Below are 15657 nucleotides of genomic sequence, written 5' to 3'. Positions count from 1 at the left end.
CCTCCTGCCTCAGTGTCTCTGGGATTATAGGTGTGCACTATTGTGTCCTGACTGAACCATCTCTTGATATCAATCCTGAACAAAGAGAAACTTCACTCAGTGGGGAAGGAACAATCAGGAGGAACCTAGAAGCTTTCAGTCACACCAGAGACACCTGACGAAATTGCTGCTGGAAAAGCCTGTAGCTCTCACAAGCCCTGAGCTCAGTTTGGGGATCTGCCAGTTTACCAACTACTGCATTGACACAGAAAGAGTCCAGTCCACACTGTGCCTTCCCCTACTTAGCCTCCTGCTGCATAATACCAGCTTGAGACCTTTCCCATCTGGGGTCAAGTGAAGCAGCAGAGCAGTTACCCACAGCAATTTGGATGATATAGCCCTATGAAGCATCCAGGTGGTCTCCCATGAACCAGAAAGTACCAGAGCAACTTTCCTTGAATGGCTTCATATGCTGAGTGCTCTCGACAGCAATTGGGCAGCCCCACCCATCCTCCTGCAATCCAAGAAGTAGTGAACAAGCCTATTCTCAAAACTCCAGCTTGCTACAGACCTGAGAAAGACCCTGCCTATTCACCTTCCATCAGAGAAGCAGCTGCCCAGCTACACCAAGCAGGTTGATCCCAGAGTTCCTAAAAATTTACCTATGTAGTCCTTGGACAGTGGCAGGTGCACCATCTGGGCCTACTGATGTAGCCCAACTTGAGTGCAATACTCAATGACAGGTACCCCCAACTTGCTAACAGGCATGCTGTGCTACACCCACCAGAGCCTTTAAGGTTGACTTTGCCTCCACACAATCTGCAGAAACTGATAGGAGTCTCACACCTAAAACTGGTTGCTTTGTGTCCAGAGTTACCAATGAATCTGCCTGCATTAGTCAGCTTTCTTTCACTGTGATAAAATACCTGAGATAACCAACTTATAAAGAAAAAAAGGTTCATTTTGGCTCACAGTTTTAGAGGTTTCAGTCCATGGTTGGTTTCCCCCATAACTTTGGGACCTGTGATGAGGTAGTGAAGCCAGAATTAAGGACAGGTAGTTAGTGTAGAAATAGGAAATCGGGTCAATTCGAGGAAATGAAGCCATGAAGCCATCTGCCTCTGGAAGTTGGAGACTGCCCCTGGAAGAATGGAATGTCAAAGATCTCCGGAGCCCATTGATTACCAAATTTACCTGCCTTTATCAAGGACTGCAAGCAAGGAGCTGCTAATTAATGCCCCCTGGGCCCTTACCTGCCTGAATCACCTTGGCCATCCCCCTGCCCATGGTTTCTCAGTAATGCAAAACCAGGCCTAGTCACGTAGGCAGGAAGGAGAGAGATAAGGGGGGAGAGAACTGGAGAACAAAAGAGACTTTAACCTATAAAAGATCTAGGGTGCACTCACTTCTTGGGACTTTTAGAACATCAGCCATGGCCCCCTTCTCCCTGCCAGGAGAAGTCTGTATTATTCCCTTTAAATAAACCTGCTTAATATGCTTGCCTTGGCGTGCTTCTCTAGTGTTCAATCTTCAACATTAGAAGGAGCAGAACTCGTCACCGGTAAACGGCGGTATCAGTAGTACATCATGATGGGAGTGAGTGGTGGAGGAAACCATTCACCTCATGTGACCAGAAGCAAAAGAGAGAGACAGGAGGGAGCTGGAACTCTAATATCCCCTTTAAAGGTACATATCCAGTCACCTAACTTCCTGCCACTATGTACACTTCTTGTGTTCTTGTGTTAGTTGTTGTTGTGACCAAAATACCTGACAAGAAATACTTAGGAGAAAAAAGATTTATTTTGGCTCATAGTTTCAGAGGATTCAGTTTATGCTTTGCTGACTCTGAAGCAGAAACATCCTGGCAGAAGGGCAAGAAAAGGAAAGATGCTCAGTACATTACAGCCAGGGAACGAAGAGAGAGGGACCAGGGACAGAAATATCCCAAGGTCATGCCCCCAGTGTCCTACTTCCTTCAGCACTGCCCAACCTGCCAATTTTTTTCACCACCTACCAGCAAATCCATTAAATTGTTAACCCAACAGGTCATTCATTTATCCACTGATAAGGTCAGAGTCCTTATAATCCAATCTTTGCACATCCAAACACTGATGCATTACCAAACACATGAACCTTTTGGAGGACATTCCAGATACAAACCATAACATCCCCTAAAAGTTCATCACCTTCAAATAATACCAAAGGCTTGAGACCAAGTCTTTGATACCTGGGACATTCTAGATCCAAACTGAACATTATCTCACCTAAGAGAAATGCATCCCCACTGGCAGGGCACTCCTATAAGCTTTGCAGTTAAGGTCACTGAGATGTCTGCAGACATTGCCAACATTAATTACAAAGAAGCTACGTAAGCACTACACTAGATCACGTGGAGTCAAAGCTAAATTTTAAAACAACAAAGAAAGCCTTCAAGACTTGTATAGCATAATTAAGCAATCAAACATTAACACATCATGGGTACTCCAGAAGGAGAGGAGAAAGAAAAAGCATACAATCCCTACTCAAGGAAATAATTGGTAAAAAACTTAGCACTCAGTAACATGATGAAAACATTATTAGACTTAAAAGAATAGGAATAGAGTCTAGTGAAATGATAGTTGAGGACTTCAACACTCTGCTTTCATCATTGAGGAGATCATCCAAACTGCCCCCTCCAAAAAAAAAAAAAATTAGCAGTGGGAGATCAGAGTAAAACTATAAATAAAATCAAGATATATTCACAAACATTTTATTGAACAGATGCAGAATACATATTCTTTCATCATGACATGCAGTATTCTCCAGGATAGACAAGTTAGGCAACAAAGCTTTTAAAAACTAAAATACTCTGATCAACAGAACAACACTGGAAGGAACAAGAAAACTTTAGAAACTGTAGAAATATGTGCAAATTAAACAACATCCTCTTAAATTACCAATAGATCAATTAAGAAATTAAAAGGGGCATTTTAAAATTTCTTGAAATAAATGAAAATGAAATGTAATATACCAAAGCCTATGTAATGCAACAAAAGCAGTACTAAGGGAGAATTTCAAAGCAATAAGGGCCTACATCAAGAAGAAAGAAAGAAAAATAAATAAAGAATAAAAATTTAAATAAATAAATAGGCTTCTAGGAGACAAGAAGGTGGGTTAGTGGAAAGTGGCTTTTTTCATAGCTCTGCGACTTGGGACACAAACAGGGAGAAAACTACTTCTCTGTGAGGTGAGTGAAATAAACTGCCCACTGATATTGGACAGACAGCCTTGAAGACTAGGAAATTTTGGGAACATCAGACAAGGATAAGGAACAGAATTGGAGCCAAGCTCCTCATGGGAGCAGGCGAAATTAATATACAAGGACAGAAAAGACCAAAAAAGTGTTCAGAAAGTCTTAGTGTGGGGAATTTCAGGATTGGAGGGGCAGCCTGCCCTGGGTCAACCCAGAGGATATTTGGCTCGTTAAACTGATGCATGAAAGTCATGGTCTGCCTACAGTCCATGGGGAGCCCGTGCAACAGCCACACAAACTCAGACCCTGGAACATAGAACCACAAGTTTGGGTCTCCAAATCCAATACATGAATCCAATACATGAATCTGGCAGATGCCTACTGTGAGATCTAAGTGGAGCCTAGCAAATCAAGAGGATCTCTGGCATGGGGAATTTCAGGCCTGGAGACCATTTTGCCTGGGGGCAATACGAATCAGAAAGCCAGAGAAAGTTAGCCCTTCCTGGCTCCCTTGAACCGGGCAGCCCGCAGTACCAGCAACAGCAGAATCTGAATGGGCAGAGTGACTAGCTCAGTGCTTGGAAACACTCTGTTAGAGGCCAAAAAGGGCCAAATTCAAAAATGCAGAACATTAAACAAGTTACTGACCTGTAACTTTCGAACATATCAAGGTCAAAAAATTCAAGACAAGACTGAGGAACTGTTCAAACTGAAGGAAACCAAAGCAACAGAACAATGAAATGTGATGTGTAATTCAGGATTGAAAATTTTGCTATAAAGCATATGTAAGGGTAGATGGCAAAGCTTGTAGATTACATTGTAGTAATGAATCAATGATAATTTCCCATTGTTGACTGTTGAATTGTTGCATGTTGAAAAATGCTCTTGTTTATGGGAAACACATACTAAAGAATTTGGGGATGGTCAGACTTCATGTCACCAAATTACTCTCAGATGAGTCAAAAAAAAACAATAAAAAAGTTATTTGTACTTACTTGCAACAATTTAAGATTGTTTCAAATAATAAATAAAAGGAAAGAAAGATAATTGTTTTAAGGAGACCCAAATAGGTTGGGTATTTTTGTGTATGCTTGTTATTTATTTTGTTTTAGAAAATTAGGAGGAATAACTTTACTTCAGTACTTGGGCAAGATGAGTAAGTTTCTTATTCTTTTAGGTTTTTTAAAAAATTTATTGATGCACTATAACTATATATAAAGATGGGATATATATATATATATATATAATTTGCTTCAAAAATCACAAAGAAGAGTGAAGTTTAGCAAAAGTGGAAGAACCTCATAAAGAAAATAATAAATTTTGTTGAAGGCATAAAACAATAAATGATGAAAAAAAATCTTAACACTATACATGTATTCTTTACCAATGAATTTATAAATTCAATGGGATATTAAAATCTCAATAAAATTAACTGTGGAACTTTTCAAATTGACTTTACATTTACTAGTAGCATAAATATTTGAGAATAAATGAGCCAAAACAATAAAAGGAACAAGGTAAGGCCATTTAATCAATCATTTGGCAAGATGTATTCTAAAGCTATAGTGATTCTATTTTGTTTTATTAATGTGGTTATTTTTTTAAGTGAAAATATATTATATCTACAATAAGTGAAAATAAAATATTTAAATTTTATAAATAATATATGCCATTCAACTGAGATCATTTTTTCCCCTTTGAGTCTAAGTCCCCTACAGTATTTTATTATTTTATTTTATACTTTACAAAAATCATATTGTATTTATGGGTATAGTGTGATATTTCAACACATGTATCAGCATGCACTAATCAAATTAGACTAATTATCATGTCCATCTCCTTATCATTTTTTCATTTGGATTCTTTGAACTTCTCTCTTTTAGTTCTTAGTAAAATATATAGTATGTTATTGAAAACTATAGCCACTCCATTGTGTTGTAGAAAAATTAAACTTACTCCTCCTGTGTTTTCTTACTTGCTATTCCATCTTTGTCTACCTTCCCTATCAAATCGGAGTAATTCACATTTCCATCTTCATGTCATTACTTTGTGTTTAGAGGCTTTGAGCTCCTGGTATTCATAAAATGCACAATAGCTTACAGTAACCTTCAGTTCCCCACTGTACTCTAGAGCACTATAACTTCCTGCTTCTAGCTTACTTTGTATAGGTGCTCATTATCCAACCTCTCACCATTATCCTTTTTCTTCTCTCCTCCCCAGGATATTAAACTTTTAGAACTTTTTCATGTGACTCTCTAATATTCTGTCCATTAAGGATTAAAATTGCACCATTGAGTTAAGGAAATTTAATAAGCAGATTTTTGTTCAACTTAAGAAATATCCCACAGAAGTCTCATGAAAAGACTTTCCTCCAGAGTTCTAGAAAGAAATAGGAATGTGTATGTGTGTGTGTGTGCACATACATACACGCAAATAGGAATCAAATGCTTTCTAACCTAATCTGATGCTCTTTTTCCAAGAGGATAAGGAGAAATAAACAAGATCTTTCTAAAGCTGAAATTCATTGGTCCATACTTTGAGTCAACTGAATCCACAAAAAAGCTACTAGTACTAATATCCAGAATAAACAAGAAATTAAAAAACCTCAACAACAAAAAGTCCAGTTTAAAAATGGCAAATGATCTGAATAGATATTCTCAGAAGAACAAATAGAAATGTCAGAAAATATGAAAAAAATGTCATCAGGGAGATGCAAATGAAAACCACAATGAGATATTATCTTACACCATTTTTAAAAAATTATTCATGTATTTTTTTATTTTTCACAAACTGCATTTGATTCATTGTACACAAATGGGGTACATCACTTCATTTCTATGGTTGTACAGGATAAAGAGTCATACCATTTGTGTAATCATACATGTACATAGGGTAATGATGTCTGTCTTATTCCATGATTTTTCATACCCCCCCATTTCCTTCTACATAATCTAAAGTTCCTCCATTCTTCTCTCACTCCCCACTCCCCCACCCCCATTATATATCATCATCCACTTATCAGGGAAAACATTTTGCCTTTGGGTTTTGGGGATTGGCTTATTTCACTTAGTATGATATTTTCCAATTCCATCCATTTATTTGCAAATGCCATAATATTATTATTCTTTATGACTGATTAATATTCCATTATGTATATATTCCACAGTTTATCCATTCATCTGTTGAAGGGCATCTGGGTTGGTTCCACAATCTAGTTATTGTGAATTGAGTTGCTATAAACATTGATATGGCTGTGTTACTATAGTATGCTAATTTTAAGTCCTTTGGGTATAAACCAAGGATCTTATCCCATTTAGAATGGCTAATATTAAAAATACAAAAAGTAGGGGTGGTGATGTAACTCAGTGGTACAGCACTTGCCCAGAATGTTTCCAGGACCTGAGTTCAAATCCAGTAACAAAAAGAGGGAATGAAAGAAAGAAAGAAAAAGAAGACACAAAAGTGATGAGGATGTGGAGAACAGAGAACTTTTAGGTGCTGTTGGTGAAATGTTAATTAGCACAGTCATTATGCAAGGTTAAGAAGATGTAAGATATACATATCAAAACTCATCATGCTTTTTTGCAACAGGTTTGCCACCAGAACACAGGTGTCATGAAAACCACCGCTAAATCAAAGCCAAAATGGGAAAGGAAAAGACTCATATCAACATCATTGTCATCGGACACGAAGATTCGGGCAAGTCTACCACTACTGGTCATCTGATCTACAAATGTGGTGGGATCGACAAAAGAACCATTGAAAAATTTGAGAAGGAAGCTGCTGAGATGGGAAAGGGCTCATTCAAGTATGCCTGGGTCTTGGATAAACTGAAAGCTGAGCATGAGCGTGGTATCACCATTGACATCTCCCTGTGGAAATTTGAGACCAGCAAGTATTATGTGACTATCATTGATGCCCCAGGACACAGAGACTTCATCAAAAATATGATTACAGGCACATCTCAGGCTGACTGTGCTGTCCTGATTGTTGCTGCTGGTGTTGGTGAATTTGAAGCTGGTATCTCCAAGAATGGGCAGACCCATGAGCACGCCCTTCTGGCTTACACACTGGGTGTGAAACAACTAATTGTTGGTGTTAACAAAATGGATTCCACTGAGCCACCCTACAGTCAGAAGAGATACAAGGAAATCGTTAAGGAAGTCAGTACCTGCATTAAGAAAATTGTCTACAACCCTGACACAGTAGCATTTGTGCCAATTTCTGGTTGGAATGGTGACAACATGTTGGAGCCAAGTGCTAATATGCCTTGGTTCAAGGGATGGAAAGTCACCCGTAAAGATGGCAGTGCCAGTGGAACCACACTGCTTGAAGCTTTAGATTGCATCCTGCCACCAACTCGTCCAACTGACAAGCCTTTGCGTCTGCCCCTCCAGGATGTCTACAAAATTGGTGGTATTGGTACTGTCCCTGTGGGCTGAGTGGAGACTGGAGTTCTCAAGCCTGGCATGGTGGTCACCTTTGCTCCAGTCAATGTCACAACTGAAGTAAAGTCTGTTGAAATGCACCATGAAGCTCTGAGTGAAGCTCTTCCTGGAGATAATGTGGGCTTCAATGTCAAGAACGTGTCTGTCAAAGATGTTCGTCGTGGCAATGTTGCTGGTGACAGCAAAAATGACCCACCAATGGAAGCAGCTGGTTTCACTGCTCAGGTGATTATCCTGAACCATCCAGGCCAAATCAGTGCTGGCTATGCCCCTGTACTGGATTGTCACACAGCTCACATTGCTTGCAAGTTTGCTGAGCTGAAAGAAAAGATTGATCGCCGTTCTGGTAAGAAGCTGGAAGATGGTCCTAAATTCTTGAAGTCTGGTGATGCTGCCATCGTTGATATGGTTCCAGGAAAGCCCATGTGTGTTGAGAGCTTCTCAGACTATTCTCCTCTGGGTCATTTTGCTGTTCGTGATATGAGGCAGACAGTTCCTGTGGGTGTCATCAAAGCAGTGGACAAGAAGGCTGCTGGAGCTGGCAAGGTCACCAAGTCTGCCCAGAAAGCTCAGAAGGCTAAATGAATATTACCCCTAACACGTGCCACCCCAGTCTTAATCAGTGGTGGAAGAACGGTCTCAGAACTGTTTGTCTCAATTGGCCATTTAAGTTTAATAGTAAAAGACTGGTTAATGATAACAATGCATCGTATAACCTTCAGAAGGAAAGGAGAATGTTTTGTGGACCATTTGTTTTTTTGTGTGTGTGTGGCAGTTTTAAGTCATTAGTTTTTAAAATCAGTACTTTTTAATGGAAACAACTTGACCAAAAATCTGTCACAGAATTTTGAGACCCATTAAAACAAAAGTTTAATGAGAAAAAAAAAAAAAAAAAAAAAAAAGCTCATCATATTGGAAGTACTTCCAGAATGGTAAAGACCTTCAAAAACCTGATCCTCCATAAAAACAATGAAAGCACAATAGCAAATATCAAAATCAACTTTTTCAGAATTCTGGAAACTAACCAAAGACTTGTAGCAATTGGAAGAGCATTCATTTCAGAAAACCCACTCAGTTTAGTAAAAACAATGAGTTTTTTGTGTTTTGACTTATCCCTTTCTTGTTCCCCTCTCCCCATGTCCACAGTAACCTTGAAAACCAAACATCTCATAATTATAATGAAAGCCAGCAACTAGTAGCAACTGAATGGGAGGGAATGAGTTTATAGCTCTCTCATAGCCCCACCTCAAGAGAACTTTCTAAGGCACTCCATTTTTAAGTCTTTATTTAGTTAGTTAGTTTGGGTGCTAAGAATTGAACTTAAGGCCTCCTACCTATTAGGAAGCACTGTACCACCACGCTATGTGCCCTGTCTTTCAGGGTTTCTCTATCTGACCTGACTGTAAGTTTATTCTATAATAACAGTCCAATTAGTACTACAGTGTTTGTTAAAAATTATTAGTGAAAAGTGTCTAACATCACAGTTGCCAAATGAATGCTGCTAATCAGGGCTTAAAAGAGTCAACAACAATAACAAAAAGGTGTAAAATGAAAATATGAAGATGAGATCTCCATGGGAAGCTTTAAAAGTTCTGACTTATTCCTAGGCATCTCGAAGAGCGCATGCAGCTATGGGACTTGACACACGCCCAGGAAAACCATGTGAAGTCCCAATCACTCATCTTCCACGGCCTTAAGCCTCTGTGAGACTAGAAAGTAAAAGTGAAGGCAAAATTTTAGACTATCTGCTGGAGCACTGAAAATATCACACACATACACTCACAGAGAGAGAGAGAGCAAAGTCTTGGAAACTTATTATTGGTTTAAGGCATTTGCTCTGGTTTGGATAACTGTTCTCCAGACTTGGTCTCCAGTCTGTGGCACTACTTGGAGTCAGTGGGGGCTTTAGGAGCTGGGGACTAGTGGGAGGAAGTTGGGTCACTGGGGGTGTGCCCTTGAAGGAGTTTTTGGAACCCTCACCCCTTCCTCTCTCTTTTTACTTCCAACTATCATGAGGTGAGCAGCTTCCTTCCCACATGCTCCTGGCTACCTCACCACAGATCCAAAAGCAGCAGGGTCAACCCATTATGGACTGAAGACTCTGAAACTGAGCCAAATAAACCTTTCCTCCTTACCCATTAGATCAGGTATTTTGCCACAGTAATGGAAAGCTGACTAACACAGCATTAAGGAAATCTCTTTCCAGTTTTAACCTGACCATTAAGCTAACAGAGCAGAGATATTATTGGCTACCCATGAGGAAGAAGATGGACTTAACAGAGTTAATCAGGAAAGCCATGAAAAAACAGCAAAATCAATGACAAGAACACTAACAACAATTAACTCTGAGGAAAGCAGTGGTGCAAATCTGATTTTTAGAGTTGCCACATACTATTTAAATTGCTTAGCTTTGATTGAGACTTTAAAAGACAAACACAGAGACAGAACGTCTGTCCCATATAGAGGGAACAAAAGCATTCAAGAGAAACTGTCCCTGAAGAAGCCCAGACATTGAACATTGAACCTAGTAAGCAAAACCTTTAAGGACTTAAATCAGCGATTATAAATATGGTCAATAGCTAAAGGAAATCATGTTTAAAGAATTAAAGGAAAATATGACAATAATATTTCACTAAACAAAAAATGAAATATCAAAAATAGGCAAACAGAGAAAGAGACAGAAATTAGATTAGTGGTCACCAGGGACTTGAGACAGGATGGGAATGGAGAATTTTCTGGGTAATGACACAAATGTTTTAAAATTAAAGAACTATAATGATTGCAAAATTCTGTGACTAAATTAAAAACAGTGAGTTGTATATTTCAGAGAAAAAAAGTTATGATGTGTGAATCATATACTAAAGTTGTAACGAAACTCAATTATGTTTCTACATAACAGCAAAAATCAGAAATTGAAATTTATGAAAAGCCCAATACAACTGATAATGGCATAAAAATACAAAATGAGTACAAATTTAACAAAATGTGTGAAAGATCTATATTGTGAAAATTTCAAACAAAATGAGGGAATTTAAGAAAGACCTAATTTAATAGATAGATATACCCTGTTTGTCATTTGGAAGAAATAGACTCACATATATTGACAACTGGTTTTTGGCAAAATGCAAAAGTTTTTCACTGGAAAAATGATAGGTTTTCAGCAAGGGATATTGGAACAATCAGATATCCATATGAAAAAAAAAATCCAAAAACCAAAAACAAAAGCCTAAACTTCCATCCATCCACAAAAATTAACTTATAGAGGGTGAGAATCCTAAATATAAAGCTAATTAAACTTCAAGAACTAAACCCAGGCCAGGTGCAGTGGCACATGCCTGTAATCCCAATGACTCAGGAGGCTGAGGTAGGAGTACTGCAAATTTGAGACCAGGTTCAGTAACTTGGCAAGATCCTGAGTAGCTTAATGAGAACTTCTCAAAATTAAAAAATAATTTAAAAAAGAATTGGGTATGTGACTCAGTGGTTAAAAACTTCGTGGTTCAATCCTGTTACCACACCCTCTAAAAAAAGAACTCAACATAAAAAATATATTTTTGTGGTCTTGATTTAGGTAAAAATTTCTGAGATATGATTTGACACTAAAAGGGCAAATTAATATACTGAATTTAATCAAAATTAAAAACTTCTATGCTTCAAAAAACAGAAGAGAATAAAATTATAAGTTAGAGTGTCAGAGAAAATATTTGTTTTATTAACTACTTGGCAAATTCTCCCTCGTAACTGGCAACTGGTGGAAGCTGGGAACTCAAATGTGCCTGACTTGAAAGCCCATGTTCCCACCATATGCAGACAGGCTGCAGTTGTACAGTTCTGCCCTAGTGTGGAAGCCAAGGGCCACATATACAGGCAGCTAGCACACATGATATGGTTTACAAGATGCACCCAAATGTCAGAGAGTTAAAGTAAGGAAGGGAAGTGTATAACTTTAAGTTTTTAATATGGGTCTGCTGCTTTCTATTTTTGTCATCTTGAGCAGTATAACAAGTGTCTAGAGCCCAGGATTTATGGTAAGAAGATAACCCACTTTCTAATTCTGATCCTGTGACTCAGTTTCAGTACTTTGGGTGAAGTTTCTAAGTGTCTGCAGATTCAAGTTCCCTGTCTGTTAAATAACAATATGAAAATACAAATGTATTCTATTTTCTGCTGTGAGAAATTACTTCCAGACATACAGTGAAAAACTTCTCACTTTTTGTGTATCAGTTTCATTGTCTGTAAAATGGGGATAAGAATTGCTGAGTGATTAAAAACCCATGATACAGTTAGAACAGTGCTTGGTACAGAATAAGGTATTTTAGGCAGGATTATTAATTTTGCCAATATTTTTACATTTATAATTAGTGAAAACAGCATCCAGCTTAGTCTTGACACTAGGATCATAACAACCTGAAGTCCACTGCAATGATGACTGCAGGACAAAAAGTGAGGTAGAGTCTTAAAAAAAAAAAGATTAAGAAAAAATTGAAAGTCATAGCATGGTGAATGAGTTCTGCAAAGAAACAGAATCAAAAAGTGCATGCACGAGTATATATATATATATATATATATATATATATATATATATATGAAAGATTTAAGAAGTTGGCTCACATGGTTATGATGAAGGTTGATAGATCCAACAGGTGAATTAATAAGCTGAAGACCCAGAAAGCATGGTGTTGGTTCTACTCCATGTCAGAAGGCCAGAGAACAAGGCCAATGCTGTCTGAGTGCAAAGGTTGACAGGTTTGAGACCCTAGGAGGAGTTTATGTTTCAGATGCAATCTGAAGGTAGAAAAAAAGCCAACATCTCTATCCAAAAGTAGTCAGGCAAGAATTTTCTCTTGCTCAATGGAGGATCAGTTTTTTCTTCCATTCAGGCCTCCAACTGACTGGGTAAAATTCACTACTATTAGGAAAAACAACATGTTTCACTCAGTCTACCCATTCACATGTCAATCTCAACCAAAAATTCCACCACAGACACTCTGAATAATGTTTGACAAAATATCTGGGCACCCTGTGACCCAGTCGAGTTGACACATAAAAGGTGGCAAATAAATAAATAGCAATAATTCTCTACATGTAATATCTTATTAGAGTTACTTGGAAAGAATATTGCAATTTATTTAAATAGCTCAAATGTATAGCACATCAGCACTGAAACATCATTTTGGGATATAAGACATCAAGCTTGTATATAATGTGTACAGTTTCTTTCTGAACTGCAATACATACCTGTTTAAAGTTCATATATTAGAGAATTATAAGTCAAATATCTTAGAACTTAATGTGCATTATGTATATGATTAATAAGAACACATTTCAAATTAAATTAATAATAGTAAAATAAATAATTTATTATTAAATAACAAATAGTACTTATAGTAATTTGTAATTGAAATGTAATAGCAATTAATAAAAAGCCCACAGTGACTCACTCAAAAGTGTCCCTGTCCTGAATATTGCCAAGATGGAGAATGAAATGGTGTGCATGTAAAGTTTACATTTGCAAAACTGCTAGATGTTATATCTAGCAGTGTAACTACTTGCCATTTCCAACAAGCATCAAGGAAAGAACTAGCATGTTGGCATCCATTTGAGGCCACTTCAGAGGAACTTTTTAATCTACCAAAAGGCAAAACAGATCCCCTATAGGACTTTTAAAAGAGATTTGGCTAAGCAGAGCATACTTGATATTTCAATATATCACTAGAAGAGTTAACTCAAGAATAAGTGGACAATCAGTTTAAGAACTTTTGATTCATTTACCTGATATTTGTTATTTTCATTGGTTCTTAGCAAATCAAATGTAAAAGAAAAGGAAATGAAAAAAAATGGAAGGGAGGGAATGGGAGAAGGGGGTGAAAGGAGAAGGAAGAGACCTGCATTTATACCCCTGACATGTAGAAATGCTGATATTGCTGCTTCCCCAAGTTGGGGGTATTCAGCTGTCACTATTGAGCTGCATTGTAATATTTCATCTCAGGGAAGCCTATCTGGTTTTTGTTGCAAAACATCTAGGAATACTTGTCTTTTGTAGCTAATTAAATGAATCAAAAACCAATAATTCAAATGACAAGCAATTAATACCTCATGAAATTTGCTTGCTTGATTATTTCTTCTTCCCCTTCCTCCTCTTTGTTCTTCTTCTTCATCATCATCATCATCATCATCATCATCATCAAGTTATAGCTACCTTAGCAAGTCATTTCATTTAACTGGGTGATTTAATCCACTACATTTAATATTATTATTGATAGTCAATGTTCATTATTCACAATTCCTTATTTGTGAATTTCCCAACTTGCAACAAGTTTGTAGCCCACAAAGCAAGACTCAGGGTATTTTCCTGGTCATTCCTGACATGTGCACAGTGGCAAAAATACTCATCAGAGTATTTTCTAAGATGGGTCAGCAAATATCAAATTGTTCAGTGTAAGTCATTTTCTGTGTAAGTCTTTATAGTATCTTCATTTTGAATGACAGTTTTGCTAGATACAGGATTCTTGGTTGATAGTCATTTCCTTTGACGCTCTCAGTAGTTATCACACTGCCTTCTGACTACCACTGGTTTTGCTAAGTCAGTTGTTAATTTTAGTGGGATTCCCTTGTAAGGAAGGAGTCATTTTTCTTGCTGCTTAAAGATTTCCTTCTTGTCTTTGACTTTCAATACTTTTCCTATGATGCGTTCCACATTCTAAGGTTCTCTTCATTTTTTCTTCATTCTTTCTTTTCTTTGTTTTTAACCTTGTCTAATTTCCATGTCTATTATTCTGTCTTCTGTCAGTTCAAATCTGTTGAACCCTTCTATTGAGTTTTTTCAGTTATTGTGTTTTTCAACTCTGTACTTTCCATTTGATTCCTTTTAATGATTTTTTGTTGTTGATATTCTCTACTTGATGCAATATTGTCATCAGATCTTCAATGACTTTTTAAATCTCTCTTTAGTCCTGGGAACACATTCATAGTCTACTTTGAAGCTTTTTTTCTGATAAATTTGACATCTGGCTGTCATCTGAAGAGGTCCAAGGAATTCCTGGAGAAAAAGACCTCCACTCAGGACAAGTAGGGTCCTTGACATAGTAGGGAAAAGAATTTCAGCGTGTGTTGGTCAGAGACACAGAGACACAGAGCTTTATTTAGGAAAATGAGACATATTCAAGGGACAATGCAGGCCATCAGAAGGGAGAGAGAGAAAGACAGAGAGATGGAGAATGTGTGCATGCTTGGAATTTGTTTCCTGACTAGAAAATGGGGATATAGAGGGAGTAAGGATTATTTTGTCTACCCTTGTCTATTCTAATGCACTCCTCCAGATGGAAATGATGAATACCCCAAAGTATCTTGAACTGACTAGATAAATGTAGGATCTTGACCACTTAATTTATTAATTTCAGGCATTAATTTTCATCTTAAATAGCTGCTATATACAGTTAAGGAAGATGTAAAAGGGCTTAGGTAGTCAGGGCAAGATGGTGAATGAGAAGATTAGGGCCAGGGCCAGAACAAAAGAGTATGGAGAGGGTCTTCTGATGAGGTCAACTTCCTGTCTGACAAAAGTGCTCGTGGACACAAGTGGAGGACCCAATTAGATAGACCCTTCCATTCTCATGCTCCTAAGTGGGGGATCCACTAGAAAAACTAAAAGAAATACATGGACAGAGGGGGCACCAATCATAATAGTGAGGAGCACGTGGATGGGGAAGGCAATAAGGAAAGGAGGAAATTCCAGAGACCATAAGAACAGTCCAAAACTCCCCTACAGGGTGCCCAGCTCTGAGCTCCCTTCTCTTTGGAGAAGTCTATCTCTCTCTTTTGCAATAAACCTACTTCTTGCTTGCTGTCTCTTTGCCCTGTTCTTCAATTCTTTGCTGATTGGAGACAATGAACCCAGCACCGCAAAGCACCTGAAAGGCGCTTCCTAGGCTTACTCCCTGGTGTTTGAGAACTAGGGTGACATACAAAGACAGAATCATTAGGATAATATTACCTTTC

General features: G+C 37.8%; 1 pseudogene; it reads left to right on the top strand.

The window, feature by feature from the left end:
- Positions 1-6822: 6822 nt before the first annotated feature.
- Positions 6823-8452, top strand: LOC124962385 (elongation factor 1-alpha 1-like; annotated as a pseudogene).
- The last annotated feature ends 7205 nt before the right edge of the window (positions 8453-15657 follow it).

This window comes from Sciurus carolinensis, chromosome 12 (genome assembly GCF_902686445.1).
Source record: "Sciurus carolinensis chromosome 12, mSciCar1.2, whole genome shotgun sequence".
NCBI lineage: Eukaryota > Metazoa > Chordata > Mammalia > Rodentia > Sciuridae > Sciurus > Sciurus carolinensis.
Note: the sequence above shows the minus strand (reverse complement) of the source record. Positions and strands in the feature narration are given on the sequence as shown.